Here is a 21,848-nt window from a genome sequence, read left to right as displayed (position 1 = left end):
ACTTACATAAACACACAGTTACATACACACATGAACACACAGCTACATACACACTTACATAAACACACAGTTACATACACACATGAACACACAGTTACATACACACATGAACACACAGTTACATACACACATAAACACACAGATACATACACACTTACATAAAAACACAGTTACATACACACATGAACACACAGTTACATACACACATGAACACACAGTTACATACACACATGAACACACAGTTACATACACACATAAACACACAGTTACATACACACATGAACACACAGTTACATACACACATGAACACATAGTTACATACACACTTACATAAACACACAGTTACATACGCACATGAACACACAGTTACATACACACATGAACACACAGTTACATACACACTTACATAAACACACAGTTACATACACACATGAACACACAGTTACATACACACATGAACACAGTTACATACACACATGAACATACAGTTACATACACACATGAACACACAGTTACATACACATTTACATAAACACACAGTTACATACACACATGAACACACAGTTACATACACACTTACATAAACACACAGTTACATACACACATGAACACACAGTTACATACACACTTAAACACACAGTTACATACGCACATGAACACACAGTTACATACACACTTACATAAACACACAGTTACATACACACACACATTCATAAACACACAGTTACATACACACTTACATAAACACACAGTTACATACACACATGAACACACAGTTACATACACACTTACATAAACACAAGAACACACAGTTACATACACACATGAACACACAGTTACATACACACATGAACACACAGTTACATACACACATAAACACACAGTTACATACACACTTACATAAACACACAGTTACATACACACATGAACACACAGTTACATACACACATGAACACACAGTTACATACACACTTACATAAACACACAATTACATACACACATGAACACACAGTTACATACACACATGAACACACAGTTACATACACACTTACATAAACACACAGTTACATACACACATGAACACACAGTTACATACACACATGAACACACAGTTACATACACACTTACATAAGCACACAGTTACATACACCCATGAACACACAGTTACATACACACTTACATAAACACACAGTTACATACACACAAGAACACACAGTTACATACACACATGAACACACAGTTACATACACACATAAACACACAGTTACATACACACTTACATAAACACACAGTTACATACACACAAGAACACACAGTTACATACACACAAGAACACACAGTTACATACACACATGAACACACAGTTACATACACACATAAACACACAGTTACATACACACTTACATAAACACACAGTTACATACACGCAAGAACACACAGTTACATACACACATGAACACACAGTTATATACACACATGAACACACAGTTACATACACACATGAATACACAGTTACATACACACTTACATAAACACACAGTTACATACGCACATGAACACACAGTTACATACACACATGAACACACAGTTACATACACACTTACATAAACACAAAGTTACATACACACATGAACACACAGTTACATACACACATGAACACAGTTACATACACACATGAACACACAGTTACATACACACATGAACATACAGTTACATACACACATGAACACACAGTTACATACACACTTACATAAACACACAGTTACATACACACATGAACACACAGTTACATACACACTTACATAAACACACAGTTACATACACACATGATCACACAGTTACATACACACTTAAACACACAGTTACATACGCACATGAACACACAGTTACATACACACTTACATAAACACACAGTTACATACACACACACATTCATAAATACACAGTTACATACACACTTACATAAACACACAGTTACATACACACATGAACACACAGTTACATACACACTTGCATAAACACACAGTTACATACACACAAGAACACACAGTTACATACACACATGAACACACAGTTACATACACACATGAACACACAGTTACATACACACATAAACACACAGTTACATACACACATAAACACACAGTTACATACACACATGAACACACAGTTACATACACACATAAACACACAGTTACATACACACATGAACACTAAAAATAAATTACAATAGCCCTTAAGAGGGTTTTTTGTAGGAAATTGCCCTAAAGTCAATACTCAATATAGCTCTATTACAAATAAAAAAATTATAACAACTCTACAATACAAGTTACTCCCCCCAACCCCAAAAGAATAAAATTTAACTAAAAAAAGCTATTCTAAAAATTAAAATTTAAAATAAAAAAGCCTATTCTTTAAAATAAAAAAACACACCAAAAAAGCAATAACTTAACCCAAAGTTTTAACTTATCATATGAAAATCCAGCTCTTCTTCATCTACGCTGGGGCCCTATTCATCCCGGGTCCAGGTGCCTATCTTTGCGGTGGCAGAGGTGAACTTCGCTGTCTATTTCGGCGCCTCCACTAGACTATCTTCTTTAACGCCGGGGCCCTCTTTATCCAGGGTCCAGGTGCCGGGGGGCCATCTTTGCAGAGACAGACTTCGGTGGCCTCTTCCCCCGCTTCCACTCTGGGTCTTAGCATTTAGTAGGCTAAAATCACCTAACCACACTCCATATCTGTATGGGGGTTGATTAGGTGATTATTGTTGTTTAGCATTTATTAGGCCATAATCACCTACCCCCCATACCTGTATGGGGTTGATTAGGTTAGGGCAGCTTAGGGGTTAATGTTTAAAATAGTAAAAATAAAAAGAGAGGGGGCGCAGACTGTGATTTATACAATCATGACATAAAAAAGTGTAAGCACAAAAAATCATGTATGATATATGAAACAATAATATGGTATATCAAGCTATAATAGTCCCAGATGCAATACAATACTGTGTACAGTCCGCCAAGGGTAAAAAATGTCCAAATGGGGACCCAGGAATGGACGGCTGCTCTCCTCCTCACAGAAGTGTCTGAGTGGAACTATGAGAAAATCAGAAAACAGAGTTGCGACTCATGTGTGGATCAGCATATTCAGGTATAAGCATGTAGACATCAAGCCAATTCAGTACTCACATTTAACAATAGCACACTTATGTGCTGGTAGAAGCAAGCTGATAGCTCTGGGTGTATCAGCTCCCCCTCTCCAGACTCCACCAAGATATGGATTAAGGGGGCATACACATTATACTCCCCTCTATATGCAACGCGTTTCTCGACTCCACTACTGGCCGTTTCATCAGGCAAAAAGCACCTCAATATCCACCAATAATATATAGGTAAGTGAACCCAATCACTAGATTCATAATACCCATTGGAGGCGTATCTGCACACCTGAGCCTCTAAATTACCTTCAGTAATGAATTTGAGCAAAACCCAGAGCTAATTTCAAAACATAAACAATACAGCCACAATAAAAAACAAGCATGCAAGATGCAGCAAAATATCTAGATCGGCATCAATAAATAAGCAAATAATTTTAGTATGTTGTTGGCAATTTGATGAGGCACCTGGGGATGCCATTTGTTTGGGGGTGCTACCTTCTAGGAGGAATGGGGGACACTTCAATTCAATATTGAAAATGTAAAAAATGTTTTTAAAAAAACACAAGAACAATTTTTTGCCATTTTTACTGGGACAATATGACTAAGTATAAAATACATGGTCCTCGATTCGATATGCAGCATTGCCCGCAAAAGCCGGCGACGCCGAATTTTGCGTGGGTTTGGTATCCTATATATGGCATAACATAGAATTTACGCTCGTATATTTCTGCCTTCGGCCGTAGTTTTTTGGCCCATAGGCAGGTATACCAAACCCGCACAGTTTGGTATCCAATATACAGCGTAAGGACTTACGTGGCGAAAATAGAGAAATCTTACTCCATTTTCACCTCGCCACAAAATGCAGCCGTAGTAAGCCTTACGCTGTCTATTGGAGCCCCGTAACTCCCTAAACTGGCTGCTAAATAAAACCTAACACCTAACGCATACGCAATGTCTATCTACCTGTCAACTGCGAACTGATAAATAAAAACTAACACCTAACGCATGTGCAATGTCTATCTACCTGTCAACCGCGATCCCCCGCCGCAATCACTAATAAAGTTTTTAACCCCTATACCGCCGTTCCCGGACCCCGCCGTCACCTACATTAAAAGTATAACCCCCTAATGTGATCCCCCTACACCGTCGCCAGCTACATTACATACCCCCTAATATGAGCTCCTACCCCGCCACCAGCTATATTAAACTACCCCCTAATGTGAGCCCCTTACACCGCCGCCAGCTACATTAAACTACCCCCTAATGTGAGCCCCTTACACCGCCGCCAGCTACATTAAACTACCCCCTAATGTGAGCTCCTACCCCGCCGCCAGCTATATTAAATGTATTAACCCCTAATCTAATCCCCCTACACCGCCGCCAGCTATATTAAATGTATTAACCCCTAATCTAATCTCCCTACACCGCCGTCACCTATATTAAATACATTAACCCCTAATCTAATCCCCTAAAGTAATCACCTCTATTACCAGCCCTTAAAAGGGCCTTTTGCGTGACATTGCCCCAAAGTAACAGCTCTATTGCCAGCCCTTGAAAGTGCTTTTTGCGGGGCATTTCCCCAAAGAAATCAGCTTTTTTACCAGCCCTTAAAAGGGCTTTTTGCAGGGCATTGTCACAAAGAAATCAGCTCTTTTGCATCTAAGCTAAATCCCTCTACACCGCCGCCACCTATAATAAATGTATTAACCCCTAATCTAATCCCCCTACACTGCCGTCACCTATAATAAATGTATTAACCCCTAATCTAATCCCCCTACACCGCCGCCAGCTATATTAACTATATTAACCCTAATTATATTAGGGTTAATATAGTTAATATAGTTATTATATTATATATATTAACTATATTAACCCTAATTATATTAGGGTTAATATAGTTAATATCATTATTATATTATATATATTAACTATATTAACCCTAATTATATTAGGGTTAATATAGTTAATATCGTTATTATATTATATATATATATATTAAGTATAATAACCCTATCTAACTCTAACATCCCTAACTAAATTCTTATTAAAATAAATCTAATTAATATTAATATTATTAATTAAAATATTCCTATTTAAATCTAAATACCTATAAAATAAACCCTAAAGCCTAGATTTGGAGTTTGGCGGTAGCCGTGAAAACCAGCGTTAGAGGCTCCTAACGCTGGTTTTAGGCTACCGCCGGTATTTGGAGTCATTAAAAAAAGGGTCTAACGCTCACTTTTCAGCCGCGACTTTTCCATACCGCAGATCCCCTTACGTCATTTGCGTATCCTATCTTTTCAATGGGATCTTTCTAACTCCGGTATTTAGAGTCGTGTCTGAAGTGAGCGTTAGAAATCTAACGACAAAACTCCAGCCGCAGAAAAAAGTCAGTAGTTAAGAGCTTTCTGGGCTAACGCCGGTTCATAAAGCTCTTAACTACTGTACTCTAAAGTACACTAACACCCATAAACTACCTATGTACCCCTAAATCGAGGCCCCCCCACATCGCCACCACTCGATAACATTTTTTAACCCCTAATCTGCCGACCGCCACCTACGTTATCCTTATGTACCCCTAATCTGCTGCCCCTAACACCGCCGACCCCTATATTATATTTATTAACCCCTAACCTGCCCCCCACAACGTCGCAGCCAGCTACCTACAATAATTAACCCCTAATCTGCCAACCGCAAAGAGCCGCCACCTACATTATAGCTATGTACCCCTAATCTGCTGCCCCTAACACCGCCGACCCCTATATTATATTTATTAACCCTTAATCTGCCCCCCACAACGTCGCCTCCACCTGCCTACACTTATTAACCCCTAATCTGCCGAGCGGACCTGAGCACTACTATAATAAAGTTATTAACCCCTAATCCGCCTCACTAAACCTATAATAAATAGTATTAACCCCTAATCTGCCCTCCCTAACATCGCCGACTTTTCAGCCGCGACTTTTCCATACCGCAGATCCCCTTACGTCATTTGCGTATCCTATCTTTTCAATGGGATCTTTCTAACTCCGGTATTTAGAGTCGTGTCTGAAGTGAGCGTTAGAAATCTAACGACAAAACTCCAGCCGCAGAAAAAAGTCAGTAGTTAAGAGCTTTCTGGGCTAACGCCGGTTCATAAAGCTCTTAACTACTGTACTCTAAAGTACACTAACACCCATAAACTACCTATGTACCCCTAAACCGAGGCCCCCCCACATCGCCACCACTCGATAACATTTTTTAACCCCTAATCTGCCGACCGCCACCTACGTTATCCTTATGTACCCCTAATCTGCTGCCCCTAACACCGCCGACCCCTATATTATATTTATTAACCCCTAACCTGCCCCCACAAAGTCGCAGCCAGCTACCTACAATAATTAACCCCTAATCTGCCGACCGCAATGAGCCGCCACCTACATTATAGCTATGTACCCCTAATCTGCTGCCCCTAACACCGCCGACCCCTATATTATATTTATTAACCCCTAATCTGCCCCCCACAACGTCGCCTCCACCTGCCTACACTTATTAACCCCTAATCTGCCGAGCGGACCTGAGCACTACTATAATAAAGTTATTAACCCCTAATCCGCCTCACTAAACCTATAATAAATAGTATTAACCCCTAATCTGCCCTCCCTAACATCGCCGACACCTAACTTCAATTATTAACCCCTAATCTGCCGACTGGAGCTCACCGCTATTCTAATAAATGTATTAACCCCTAAAGCTAAGTCTAACCCTAACACTAACACCCCCCTAAATTAAATATAATTGTAATATAACGAAATTAATTAACTCTTATTAAATAAATTATTCCTATTTAAAGATAAATACTTAGCTGTAAAATAAATCCTAATATAGCTACAATATAAATTATAATTATATTATAGCTATTTTAGGATTAATATTTATTTTACAGGTAACTTTGTAATTATTTTAACCAGGTACAATAGCTATTAAATAGTTAAGAACTATTTAATAGCTAAAATAGTTAAAATAATTAAACATTTACCTGTAAAATAAATCCTAACCTAAGTTACAATTAAACCTAACACTACACTATCAATAAATTAATTAAATAAAATACCTATAATTATCTACAATTAAACCTAACACTACACTATCAATAAATACATTAAATACAATTCCTACAAATAAATACAATGAAATAAACTAACTAAAGTACAAAAAATTAAAAAGAACTAAGTTACAAAAAAATAAAAAAATATTTACAAACATTAGAAATATATTACAACAATTTTAAACTAATTACACCTACTCTAAGCCCCCTAATAAAATAACAAAGCCCCCCAAAATAAAAAATGCCTTACCCTATTCTAAATTACTAAAGTTCAAAGCTCTTTTACCTTACCAGCCCTGAACAGGGCCCTTTGCGGGGCATGCCCCAAGAAGTTCAGCTCTTTTGCCTGTAAAAAAAAAACATTCAATACCCCCCCCAACATTACAACCCACCACCCACATACCCCTAATCTAACCCAACCCCCCCTTAAATAAACCTAACACTAAGCCTCTGAAGATCTCCCTACCTTGAGTCGTCTTCACCCAGCCGAGCCAAATTCTTCATCCAAGCGGAGCAAGAAGAGGTCCTCCATCCGGTAGAAGTCTTTATCCAAGCGGGGCAGAAGAGGTCTTCCATCCGATTGAAGTCTTCATCCAAGAGGCATCTTCTATCGTCATCCATCCGGAGCGGAGCGGCAGCATCCTGAAGACCTCCGACGCGGAACATCCATCCTGGCCGACGACTGAACGACGAATGACGGTTCCTTTAAATGACGTCATCCAAGATGGCGTCCCTCGAATTCCGATTGGCTGATAGGATTCTATCAGCCAATCGGAATTAAGGTAGGAAAAATCTAGCCGTAAGATAGCTACAATGTAATTAATAATTACATTGTAGCTATTTTAGGGTTTATATTTATTTTACAGGTAACTTGGTATTTATTTTAACTAGGTACAATAGCTATTAAATAGCTAATAACTATTTAATAACTACCTAGTTAAAATAATTACCAATTTACCTGTAAAATAAATCCTAACCTAAGTTACAAATACACCTACACTATCAATAAATTAAATAAACTACAAATATCTAAACTAAAATAAAATTAAATAAACTAAACTAAATTACAAACCCCCCCCACTAAATTACAAAAAATAAAAAAAGATTACAAGATTTTAAGCTAATTACACCTATTCTAAGCCCCCTAATAAAATAATAAAGCCCCCCCAAAATAAAAAATTTCCCTACCCTATTCTAAATTAAAAAAGTTAACAGCTCTATTACCTTACCAGCCCTTAAAAGGGCCTTTTGCGAGGCATGCCCCAAAGAAATCAGCTCTTTTGCCTGTAAAAAAAAACACAATACCACCCCCCAACATTACAACCCACCACCCACATACCCCTACTCGAACCCAAACCCCCCTTAAATAAACCTAACACTACCCCCCTGAAGATCTCCCTACCTTGTCTTCACCCACCCGGGCAGAACTCTTCATCCGATCCGGGCGATGTCTTCAATCAATCGGCAAAGAAGAAGTCTTCCATCCGGCGATGTCTTCAATCAAGCGGCAGAGAAGAGGTCCTCCATCGGGGCGAAGTTTTCTTCCAAGCGGCATCTTCAATCTTCTTTCTTCAGCCCTCCGACGCGGAACATCCATCCGGCACGACGACTTCCCGACGAATGAGGTTCCTTTAAATGACGTCATCCAAGATGGCATCCGTCAAATTCCGCTTGGCTGATAGGATTCTATAAGCCAATCGGAATTAAGGTAGAAAAATCTGATTGGCTGATTGAATCAGCCAATCAGATTCAAGTTCAATCCGATTGGTTGATTGGTTCAGCTAATCGGATTGAACTTCGCCCCGATGGAGGACCTCTTCTCTGCTGCTTAATTGAAGATATCGCCAGATGGAAGACTTCTTCTTTGCCGCTTGGATGAAGACATCGCTGGATGGAAGACTTCTTCTCTGCCGCTTGATTGAAGACATCGCCTGGATCGGATGAAGAGTTCTGCCCGGCTGGGTGAAGACAAGGTAGGGAGATCTTCAGGGGTGTAGTGTTAGGTTTATTTAAGGGGGTTTGGGTTAGAGCAGGGGTATGTGGGTGGTGGGTTGTAATGTTGGGGGTGGTATTGTGTTTTTTTTTACAGGAAAAAGAGCTGATTTCTTTGGGGCATGCTGGTAAGGTAATAGAGCTGTTAACATTTTTAATTTAGAATAGGGTAGGGAATTTTTTTTATTTTGAAGGGGTTTTATTAATTTATTAGGGGGCTTAGAATAGGTGTAATTAGCTTAAAATCTTGTAATCTTTTTTTATTTTTTGTAATTTAGTGGTTTTTTTTTGTAATTTAGTTTAGTTTATTTAATTGTATTTTAGTTTAGATATTTGTAGTTTATTTAATTTATTGACAGTGTAGGTGTATTTGTAACATAGGTTAGGATTTATTTTACAGGTAAATTGGTAATTATTTTAACTAGGTAGCTATTAAATAGTTATTAACTATTTAATAGCTATTGTACCTAGTTAAAATAAATACCAAGTTACCTGTAAAATAAATATTAACCCTAAAATAGCTACAATGTAATTATTAATTACATTGTAGCTATCTTAGGGTTTATTTTATAGGTAAGTATTTAGATTTAAATAGGAATATTTTAATTAATAATATTAATATTAATTAGATTTATTTTAATAAGAATTTAGTTAGGGATGTTAGAGTTAGATAGGGTTATTATACTTAATATATATATATATATATATAATATAATAACAATATTAACTATATTAACCCTAATATAATTAGGGTTAATATAGTTAATATATGTAATATAATAACGATATTAACTATATTAACCCTAATATAATTAGGGTTAATATAGTTAATATATATAATATAATAACGATATTAACTATATTAAATCTATTTAATATAGGTGACGGTGGTGTAGGGGGATTAGATTAGGGGGTAATACATTTATTATAGGTGGTGGAGGTGTAGGGGGATTTAGATTATAGGCAAAAGAGCTGATTTCTTTGTGACAATGCCCCGCCAAAAGCCCTTTTAAGGGCTGGTAAAAGAGCTGATTTCTTTGGGGCATGCCCCGCAAAAGAAAACCTTTTAAGGGCTGGCAATAGAGCTGTTTACTTTGGGGTAATGCCACGCAAAAAGCCCTTTTCAGGGCTATTTGTAGGGTTAGACTTAGGTTTAGTGGTAGGGATAGTTTAGTATTTTAGGGGTTAATTAATTTAATATAGGTGGCGGCGGTGTAGAGGGATTAGATTAGGGGTTAATTATTTAATATAGATGGCGGCGGGGTAGGAGCTCACATTAGGGGGTAGGTAATGTTGGTGGCGGTGGTGTAAGGGGCTCACATTAGGGGGTAGGTAATATAGCTGGCGGCGGTATAGGGGCTCACATTAGGGGGTAGTTAATGTAGGTGGGGGCGGGGTCCGGGAGCAGCGGTTTAGGGGTTAATAACTTTATTAGGTGGCGGCGGGGTCCGGGAGCGGTGGTTTAGGGGTTAATGCATTTATTATTAGGAGAGTGAGGGGGGATAGCGGATAGAGGGTTAGACGTGTCGGGCTATGTTTGGGAGGCGTGTTAGACAGTACGGGTGATTTCATAACTTAGTCAGGTTTTTTAGGCGCTTGCAGTTTCTAAAGTGCCGTAAGTCACTGGCGACTCCAGAAATTTGTACTTACGCAAATTTCTGGACATCGCTGGTTTATCAGACTTACGGCACTTTAGCATCTGACGGCACAGTATATTGGATAGCTCGAGTTGCGAGCTGAAACTACGGGCGGCGGGGGTTCCCTCGCTTGCGCCGCAAACTACGATCTTTATCGGATCGTGTCCATGATCTTTATGTATGATGTCTATAAGGGGCTAAATTCCAGCCCCCCCCCCCTGCAGACGCCCATGGCCCCTGGTCCAGAGGTTGGGTAATCATGATCGAATCCTTCTACACTTTTTTCTATCTTGCTCAATAGAATTAAACACAATACAGAAATAACTGCTATAAACAGATTTATTGTTCTCATTTCTGTTATGCTGTGTCTATAGCACTTGAAATTATATTAGTGGTGAAATCATAAGCTCTTGTTTTAATATCAATAGAGCAAAACAACACACTTATTTTCCTTAACATTATCATTTTTGATCATTCATGACTGTATTTTTTTTATATTGGTGGTAAAGATAACACATTCAGTTAAACACAATTATGATTGCAAATATATGCTATAGTAAACACATTTGTATGTCAGAGGATAATAGGAATTTCTTCTTTATATTGTCTCCAATCTTTTAATGGAAAAAATGCTCATTTTGCAATTTTAATTTGCATGCAATATATCCAAATCACTTTTGTTAAATTATCTAGAAATGATTCATTCCACAGTGTATAAGAAATGCATTCCTAAAAAATTAAAAATACTGTTTAACAGTCAAATTAGTGGCTCTTATTGCAATCTATAATATATATATATATTTATAACTAAATCAAATACCCCTCCACCACTTTCCTATTTGTGAAATTAAGGCAGGAAATGAGTTATCCTTCCAACTGGGAAACAATGTTTTCTTAATTCATCAACAAGTCTTGGCAGATGTTTATTGTAAATATCCTTTAACCTTATATGTCTGAAATATGGACTTTAGAAGAACAGGAAATATTGATATGGGTGGGAGTAAACTAAACTTTCTGTCTGCAAAATAATTTAGAAAAATTACTGCCTTAAGTGTAAAATGTTTATTTTTCTGAAAGCTAAAGAAAAAAAAAAGTTAAAGGGACATAAATATAGAAAATGAAAATGCTCTAATGTCAAAAAGCAATGTATAAATGCGTAACTATGGATGGATAACTATATTTATCTACTGCAAAGTCAGATCCAGAAATGCACTAGTGGTACCTAGATCAGTGCATCTTGTGAGTCAATGACAGGAGGCATATGCATGTAGCCACTATTCACCAACTTTTTCTTAAGCCTACCTAGATATGTTTTTCAACAAAGAAAGTTAATTTCATAAAAGCAGTGAAAATCTGATTTATGAAAGATTAATTTTGCCGTTTTACGTCCCTTTAAATATGGTCTTCTCTGCACCACATGAAGCACATTTGTATAGCACTTTGTATCAGAACCTATAAGAGATAACTACAACATCCCCACAGTGTAACTGACATATCTTTTTTATTGGTAGCTTCTGAGTAATAGTCATTTGTAAGGCTGTGGAATTACAGACTGAGCTCCCCTGATAGTTGAATCTTTAAAACAAGCATTACTTATCTTGAACACAATATTTGTGAATTTCCCATTCTCCAGTGTGGAGAGTCTCATGTTTTCTGCCTCCAAGGGTCAATAAGAATTAGCTATGGCCATGGTCAGCAACCCCTATTTTTGAGCACAGCCATGGCAGCCATCCAACATATGGCACTACTAATGTTCCCATATGTATTCTATTCAATACATGACTGGGATAAATCCAGAAGAGCAGCAAAATGTAATATAGGGACCACTGAATTTATTGGTGTTCATCATTATTACTGCTAAGATTAAATGGATTCCAGAGTTATATGGCAGCATCTTTATTTTTTAATAAAATTACTGCACTAGGCAGAATTTTGGGGTTAAAGTTGGTGTCAGTGGGGTAAAAAGTGCTTTTACATTGCGGTCAATGGGAACTGTGTGTTCCCAGTAAATATATATGTATATGCTTATTTACATATATATGTATGTGTTAATATGCGTATATACACATATTAACATAAATATATATGTATATCAGCATATACATATATATTTGATTGCTGCCATCGCTGCACAACTTACTCCCTGTGATGGCATCAGAACAAGGCTCCCAACGGAGCCTATGGAAGCGTGCTCTCATGAGCGCAATGCTGCCTAGCAATGTGAACATGAGCTCGTTTTCACATTGTGGCTAACTTTTAATGTGCGCTGGTATTACAAAGTGAAGCGCTAATATCGCTTTCATGAAAACGATATATTGTGCTCTACTTGTAATCTAGCCCAATAAAAGGCTGGTCTTTAAATTTTTCCAGGGCTGATTTTTATTCCCAATCCGGTCCTGCCCAAAATATGACCTTTCTGGAAACAGGTGATTACTAGAATCAATAAGATAATTGGTTTTTGATTTGAATCAGCCAATAGAAATAACTTTTTAAAATTAAAATTCTAATCATCCAATATAAAAGGATGATTAGAATTTACATTTAAAAAAGTTATTTCTATTGGCTAATTCAAATCAGCCTTTAGGGATTGACTGATTTGAAATCAGCCAATTGGAAATAAGTGGTACCCCTGTGTATTGGGGTTCCATGCTTCTGGGTTTCAGTGTGCAGTGGAAAACACATGAAGAGGAGGGCTCCCCAAAGAGAGCCGAAGAAAAGAAGATGTGGAGCAGAGGCAGAAGAGTCTGCCCAAGTCCCCTTCCAACGCTGCGAAGATGGGCTCCCAGGTCTGGAGGCTGGATGAAGATGGGCCACACTGGTGATGAAGATTGCAGAGCGGAGGCAGAGAACGAGGCCGCCAAAGTCCGCCTCCATGAAGATGGGCCCCCAGCACCTGGAGGATGGATGAAGATGGGCCACACCGGTGATGAAGATTGCAGAGCGGAAGCAGTAGAAGAGGCCGCTGAAGTTCGCCTCCACCACCGCAAAGATGTGCCCCTGGCGACTGGAGCGATGGATGAAGAATGGCCTGCAATGGATCAAGAGGAGCTGTAGTCCTCATGAACTGTGATTAACAATTTTTAGGTTAGTTTGGATTTTTTGGGAGTGTTTTATTATTTATTTTTCAGGATAGGCTGTTATTTTTAATTTATTTTGTAGGCTAGGTTTTTTATTTTGGTGTTGGGGCCGGTTCTTTAAATGCAAAAGAGCTGAAATCGCTCCAGGGCAATGCCGTACAAAAGGCCCTTTGGGTTATTGTAATTTATTTTAGAGTTAGGTTTTTTGGATAATGTCTTTTCTATTTTCTGTAGCTTAGTTTTTTTTTTTTTGTGTAATTTAGTATTTTTTTATTGTTTGTAACTTAATGGGGTTAGTTTAGAGGGGGGTTAGTTTAGAGACTGGCTAGTTTAGTGAAGTTGTAGTCTGTGTTGGTAGGTGGCAGTTTAGGCTTTAATCTCCTAACCACCGCTGATACCTGTATGAGCGTTGATTGGGTGATTATTGGTAGTTAGTATTTTGTAGGTTTGAATCTCCTAACCATCCCTCATACCTGTATGAGGGTTGATTAGGTGATTGTTGATGGTTACCATTTATTAGACCTTAATTTCTTAACCACCCCTTCTTATGTATGATGCATATTCTTTTAACTATTGTATATAAATTAATATGTATTTATTTTTTCTTGTTGTGTTTTTATTTTCAATATAACTATATATTTTAAAATGTATATTTATATTACAGTAGTCAGAATAATGGAATTATATATTTACATAACAGGCATGCAGTTATGTATATCTATAATATTAATTATACTGTTTTTAATTAGAAATAATAAAACACAACAGGCAACATTAATCACATTTTAATTGTTATGAAAATATTTAAACATTATGCATTGTTTATAACAATGAATCATTTAAATATTGAATATTTATTTGTGGGGTCTTAGCTTTTACAGTTAGTTTTAGGTTATTGCAGACTAGGAGTCAATGTTTCAATAATATGCATTGTCATGTACAATACATATTGTTTAAATTATTGTAGATAACTTTAAAGGGATTTGATGTTTGCTAAATACTATTTTAAACATAATCATATATTTTCATATAAAAAAGAGAGAATAGTCAAGTGCAAATGCAAGTATAGATGAACCACCAAATATGTCTGAAAGTGCAATAAATAAATGTGTGTGTATATATATTTTACAAAAGTGCAATCATATCAGTATGTCATGAAAACACTTAAACAGTAATGGGAGAAAAAAACAAAACACATATATGTGAGTACACACAGAAATGTCCTTCATCAAACAATCTTTTTATGAATGAATAAATATATGAGTACACACAAAGATGACTTTCATCTAAAAATCTCCTATAAATAAGTGAATAAGGAGACTGTAAAGGACTAGCATTAACGCATAAAACAAATGAACATAAAAACGGTAAAAAATATATATATCAAAATATCAACAAATATATTAAATATTATATATATATATATATATATTATATATATATATATATATATATATATATATATATATATAAAAGAAAATGTGAGTAGGTAGTATCCACTTCTGAGGGCAGAATATAGAGCATGAAGTTTAAAATACAGAGTCCAAAGATCGGCACAGTCTATACGGTGACAGGATAAACAGATGTGACTCCCTACTGAGGATTGTGAGATTGTACACCTGTAATAAGTGATGGTCTATTCTAGATACATTCATCTGTTCTAGTCAGGAGGCAGGAAGTGACGCCGGAACCTAGTGGATCTGTTTGGACAGTACCCTCTGTGAGTGACGGGGGCTGCATACAGACGTGGATGGTGTTTCCTCTCCCAGGGCTGTCATCTTACCTCATACGATTGAGGGTTCTTCCTGTAAGTAGATTGACTATGAGTGAGAAGACACGGGTGTATGAACTACTTTTGTCACATCTATTTATCCTGTCACCATATAGACTGTGAGGATCTTTGGACTCTGTATTTTAAACTTCATGCTGCATATTCTGCCCTTTAGAAGTGGATACTACCTACACACATATTTTCTCGTATATATATATACACAGTATATATATATATATATATATATATATATATATATATATATATATATATATATATATATATATATATAAACAAACTAATTCCCTTGTACACAATTCCCAGACCAATGGTAGTATCCACTGAAACCCGGCACTTTTCAGTGCCGGGTTTCAGTGGATACTACCAATGGTCTGGGAATTGTGTGCAAGGGAATTTGTTTGTTTCTATATGCATCTGAGTAGTGAGCAGCTACGGGCTGCAGGCTCAGGTTTGTGTCGGGAGAGGCGCCGACACAGCTTCCCTTTAGTTCCTACTTCAGACCCAGTTGCTTGTGTTTCTATGCTCTCAACTCCTATCTGTATGTATATATATATATATACACACACCAAAGATGCACTCACAGGACTTTTTCACACAAAGATTTTAATGGAACGTTTTCGGGGTTCACAACCCCTTCATCAGCATACAACAGTGCAAAAAACAAGCTCTTTTATAGTGTATGTTACAACAAAACAAATACACAAACCTAGTGATCTCCAAAAGTGCACCAAATGTTTCGTCTTTGGAACGCAAACTGCGTTCCACAGTAAGTGCCGAAACCGGAAGTTCAACTACATCACTTCCGGTTTTCGCCAGGGTTAATAAAATTCAAATAGTGATAGCAAACAAGTGTCAAATACGAAGTAAACATGATATCATAAGGTGACATAATATATGCGAGTGGCAACATGTGCAAAAAATGACGGATGAAAAGTTAAAAAAAAAAATGATCAAAACGTAAAATTGTATGTGTATAATCATGTCGCCATGGCAACTGTGCCCTTGGTAATCTTAGTAAACACACAGTGGAATGTGAGAGTTACATTGAATCCTGTGATTGTCACAGTGAGGATGACAAGTATCGTTATATTAAAAACTGAGATGATCCACACAAGTTATACATTTATGTATAGACAAATAAGGATAGGATCAATGAAACAAAGATATGTTTTCATAAATAATAATGACTCTTCATAGCAAGTTAAAAACATAAATTGGGCTATATTGTGGTGCTGGCAATGATAACCGTACTGCACCTATAATGAAAACAGAGAGGCAAATGGTAATAGCAGTAGTGAAAGACCTGAACACTTCGGTCTATTCATGTAAACAAGGGAAAAATATAGCAGATGACCATTATGTGTCTACATGCAGACAATGTCATACCATATGCATGATATTGAAATGCAAATCCAGGTTGCATAATTAAAGAAGTATGTGCATGTATCTGCAAGACATAAACCATAATATGGCCAATAGGGAGGTACATCCTAGTACTTTGTACAAATAAATGTGAAGATATATACAATAATGTCCCCAGCTACAGTGAGCCGTATGACCAATGGAAATTTTAATTTTGATTTTAAGTGCATTGAAAATAGAGTAACTCATCAAGATGGGCCAGGCTTCCACTGAAGGATATGGAAACAAAATGATCCCAATCAACAGTGCTGCGAGTTATGTGCAAACCTCATCCAGTGAAGAGAGTGGTACTGCATAAAAACAAACACAGAGCCACCATGCCCCCTTATGGTACCCATAGTATGTAGCTGTCTGGTCAGGGTCACAGAAGGCTCTTGAAGTCTGGCATGGTGTTTAAGCCACCAGGATGTATGGTGCCCAATCGGAACATCCACTGAGCTTCACATCTGAGGAGTTGTCTGTTGCGGTCACCACCCCTCTCCAATGCGGGTATATGGTCAATTAGGATATAGCGAATGGAGGAAACAGAATGTCCCTTATGGGCGCAGTGTTGCGCTACTGGTTGTTCCGAGTCATCTTGTTTTAAGGCAGTCCTTATGGCATGTCGGTGATTGGCCATGCGCTCACGTAGTGAGCCTGAAGTCTTGCCTACATAAAAACTGGAGCATGGACAAAATAAAAGATACACTACGTGAGTATTTTCCTATTTTCTGTTTTCTTTCATATATTTTCATATATATATTTATGTTGGAAATTATAGCATGCAATTATTAAATCCCTTTTTTTTTTTTTATTGAGAAAAATAAACTTACATAATACAATTGGTTCACTTGCAATGACAGACACCATAAATCCATTTTAATATATCTCCAATACTTTAAATAATCTATATTGTACATGACAATGTATATTTTGTCATGGATATGAGAGGACCATCAAAACCTTCTTGGACTATCTGGGCTCCTGGAACTCAGTGCCGTTCCGGGCACAATTGAGCAATGAGTTCCAGGAGCCCAGGTAGTCCAAGGAGGTTTTGCTGGTCCTGCGGCGGTGGTCCAGTCCGGCATTGATTTACAGGAGCTCAGATAGCCCTAGGAGGTTTTGCCAGTTCTCCCCGCTGGTGTTTTAGCGCATCTCTGTGACATATTATTTAAACATTGATGATAACTTAAGAGACATAGCTATATAGTTATAATAAGGATTATTATTTATAGTATAGTTTATTATAGTTATTTATTTTTACCAGTAGGCAGTTAGATGGGCATTACAGGTGGTGTGTATGTTACACATTACATGAGTGTAGGTGGAATTAGGCCCTTAGCTGGGCATTAGAGGGGTGTAGGTTAGTTGTGATGTTGGTATAGGTGGTCAGGGGGAGGTAGCTGGGCAGTGTAAGGGCGGTGTAGGTTAGCCATGACCTAGGTGTAGGTGGTCTGTGGGAGGTAGCGAGGCGGAGCAGGGAGAGTGAAGGTTAGGCCTGATGTAGTTATAGATGTTTAGGTGCTAGTGGGAGTAGCCTGCAACAAAAAGCCAACAAATGATCGATATGTTCAAAGCAGTGAAGTCCAGGTTGTGAAGGTGGTAGCAGCCATATATTTGTCTCTCCAGCTATCAGCTCCTGAGACAACATCGCCTGAGATAGTTAGTGTAGGTATTGTAAAACTTAGGGCCCGCAGGCAATGTTTGAAGTGTGCCTACACAGAAACTAATTTTAGTTTCAGTGAGCCTACTGTTTGCTCCTGCAGTAAAATGCAGACAAGTAGCGATGTTATCAATGTGGGTGGTGATGTCACTGTTTTAGTTTTAATTGATAGTGTTTGCTATGCATTGTGCACAGATCATAGGTACCTCTGATCTGGGCATCTGCATTGAAACAATGTGTTTGCTCAGGTTTCATTCTGTGGCATTCATTGCATTGTTGATGATTCAGTTTGCATAACTGCTGTCATAATGAATACAAGTGTGCTTCTGGGATTAGGCACTGTGTTTGACCGTGGTTGCATGTACTGTACATATGCACCATATGCCTGTGAACACATAATGCTATCACTGAAACAGAGATGCTGCTTACTAGAAGTATTTTTTGCTTATAAATATATATTTCATAACTTTTAAAGCACTAATGAACATTTAAGATTTGACTATTTTATCATTCCAGTAACCGCCAGCAGAGGGCTCAATGAGCACGTATGTTACTGAGTTGATTGTGACACTAATTTGTACTGCAATCCATTAAAGTTTTTTGAGAACACATTTTGCTTTGTTGTTCTCCATATCAAGTAGAGACTATAAAAGAATACGGCTGTTGCCATTGGAATTTTGATAGACTATATGGGATTTTTTTAAATCTATATTCTTTGTATATTTCACAATGGTGTGTGCATGACAAATCTCAGTCTCATATTGTTGTGATAATGAGGGAAAGATTGCTGAGAAGATGAGTTAGATGGAGTGAGAGATAAAAATGTGTGTGTGAGAAATAGAGGCTAGAGTGTGTGGAGAAGATTGTGTGTGAGGTGGGAGCATGAGGAGGTAGTTGCATGGGAGGGAGGGGGAAATTAAAAGGTTACCAGGGTCTTATGTAAAGAAAAGTGAACTAAGATGGTGCAGATTATACTATATCATAGGTGATGTCACTAGTAATATGTCACTTATGATGTTATTAACAACGTCATGTGTGATGTCATCAGTGATATCATTGATGATGTCATGCAGAGCTCTCAAGGGGGAGTGGGTGCAGTTTAAGTAAGGCTTTTCCTTGCTTTTAAAAGTTTGATAGAAAACTTAGTCTAGCATTAAATTCCTCTTTTGCAATTAACATTACTTTTTTTTTACCTTTTGACCTACATAGCATTTTGTTAAGGGCCACTATTGGAAAACTACAACATAGATGGCTCTGACTTAGCCTGTGGTATGTGTGTGTACTCAAGCAATAAAGAAGTGCTCTGTAGAGTGATGTTTGAGTAGTCTAGTTGTCTGAATAGTTTCCGGGCTAGCTCTCATCATTTTTAAAAGGAACAGTAAACATCTTGTAATTACAAGATATTTCTGTTGTGTTGCTATAAAATATCAGATCGGCCAACAAAACAGCCTTTTTAATGCAATTGTTTTCAAATATCAAAAATCCACCACCCATTAGCCTTATTTGGAGGAGCCAATCAGGGCCCAATTAGGGAAAGATGTATAACTGGGTTAGCCCTGAGTAGTTAGCATGTGCATTTAAAGTTCTGAAAATTAGAAAATCCTCAATTATCAGATGTAAATTACATGAAATGGGGCAAAATAAATAATTGAAGTGTATTGCAAAGTTGTTTCTTTATACATAGCTAAACATTTTATATAAAACTCTCAAGGTGTTTACTGTCCTTTTAAGCTGAACCTTTATCAAATATACAGTATCTCCACATCTGTCACTTTCCATCCTCCACAATATTGCTGCTCCATCAACAATGCCATTTCTCTTTCCTATCTTCCATTTGATGTCTTTAATGCTTAACCTGTTGTATACCTATAGCTATGTATTTGTTGCTTTTTATATCTTTTAATACAGGGGTCAGCAACCTTGGCTCTCCTGATGTTTTGGAACTACATTTCCTATGATGCTCAGACAGCCTAAAGAATGTCTTAGCATCATGGGAAATGTAGTTCCAAAACATCTGGAGAGCCAAGGTTGCTGACTCCTGTTTTAATACATTTGGCAGCAATAACAGAACTGCTGTGTTAAGGGTCCCAACTTTCATTGAACTCATTTGTATATTTGTTCATTAAAAATTAAATAAATTATGATTTGAAATAAAAGTTTAATTAGTTGGTAATTGTGTTTCTCACAGCCAAACAAAGGCACAATGTAAAAAAACAATATTTCCAGTCCATATTCCATGTAATTAACATTGTAAAATATAAAGAAATATATCAGTATACAAAGATAAAACTTATTTTTATTATATAATCAAACATAATAAATAATACAATGAAATGAGGACATTTATAATTAAAAACACATAAATAAAGGATATTCAGAAAGTGCTTAACATGTAATTATAGTAAAACTGCTTTAGTTATAATATACAGGACACATAATCAATCAGCTGGATTCAAATTTGATTGTGATGGTGCAAAGGGGCCTTGTTGGCAAGAACATGTAGAAAATTAAAGGGCCGTAATAGTCTGAAAATGACATGCTTTTAATCCATTAGAGCATGTCATTTTATGACTATTGACCCTGCGCTTCTATGTGTTCAAGTGCTGCAAAGGGGTTAAACACACAGTTGAAGTGCCAATAGGGACCTACGGTGCACTGCTGGTCCTAAGCAGAATCTGCCACTGATCCCATCAGCAGCACTAATACTCAAGTATGCAACTAGCGATGTTGATTGGATCACCTTCTTTTTCTGCTCAGGACAAGCAGTGCACAGCGGGTCCTGATTGAACCCATTTGATTGTAATATGTTTAATTATGTGTAGTTAAAAATACTTTGCAATATACTTTCATTATTTATTTTGTCCCATTTCCTGTAATTTAACTCTGAAAATTATTGTTTTTTTAAAATTCCATTTGGCAAGATTAAAAGTTGCGCGGCAAATATGTTTTTTTGCATTTGCGAAAACACTGTGTGCCTCATGGCTTTTTCGCATTTGGGGTTGCACATTCCCCCATAGAAGTCAATGGAGAAGACAAATAGAAAAA

This window comes from Bombina bombina, chromosome 4 (genome assembly GCF_027579735.1).
Source record: "Bombina bombina isolate aBomBom1 chromosome 4, aBomBom1.pri, whole genome shotgun sequence".
Classification (NCBI taxonomy): domain Eukaryota; kingdom Metazoa; phylum Chordata; class Amphibia; order Anura; family Bombinatoridae; genus Bombina; species Bombina bombina.
The sequence above is the reverse complement of the archived record's forward strand: the minus strand, read 5'-3'. Positions refer to the sequence as shown.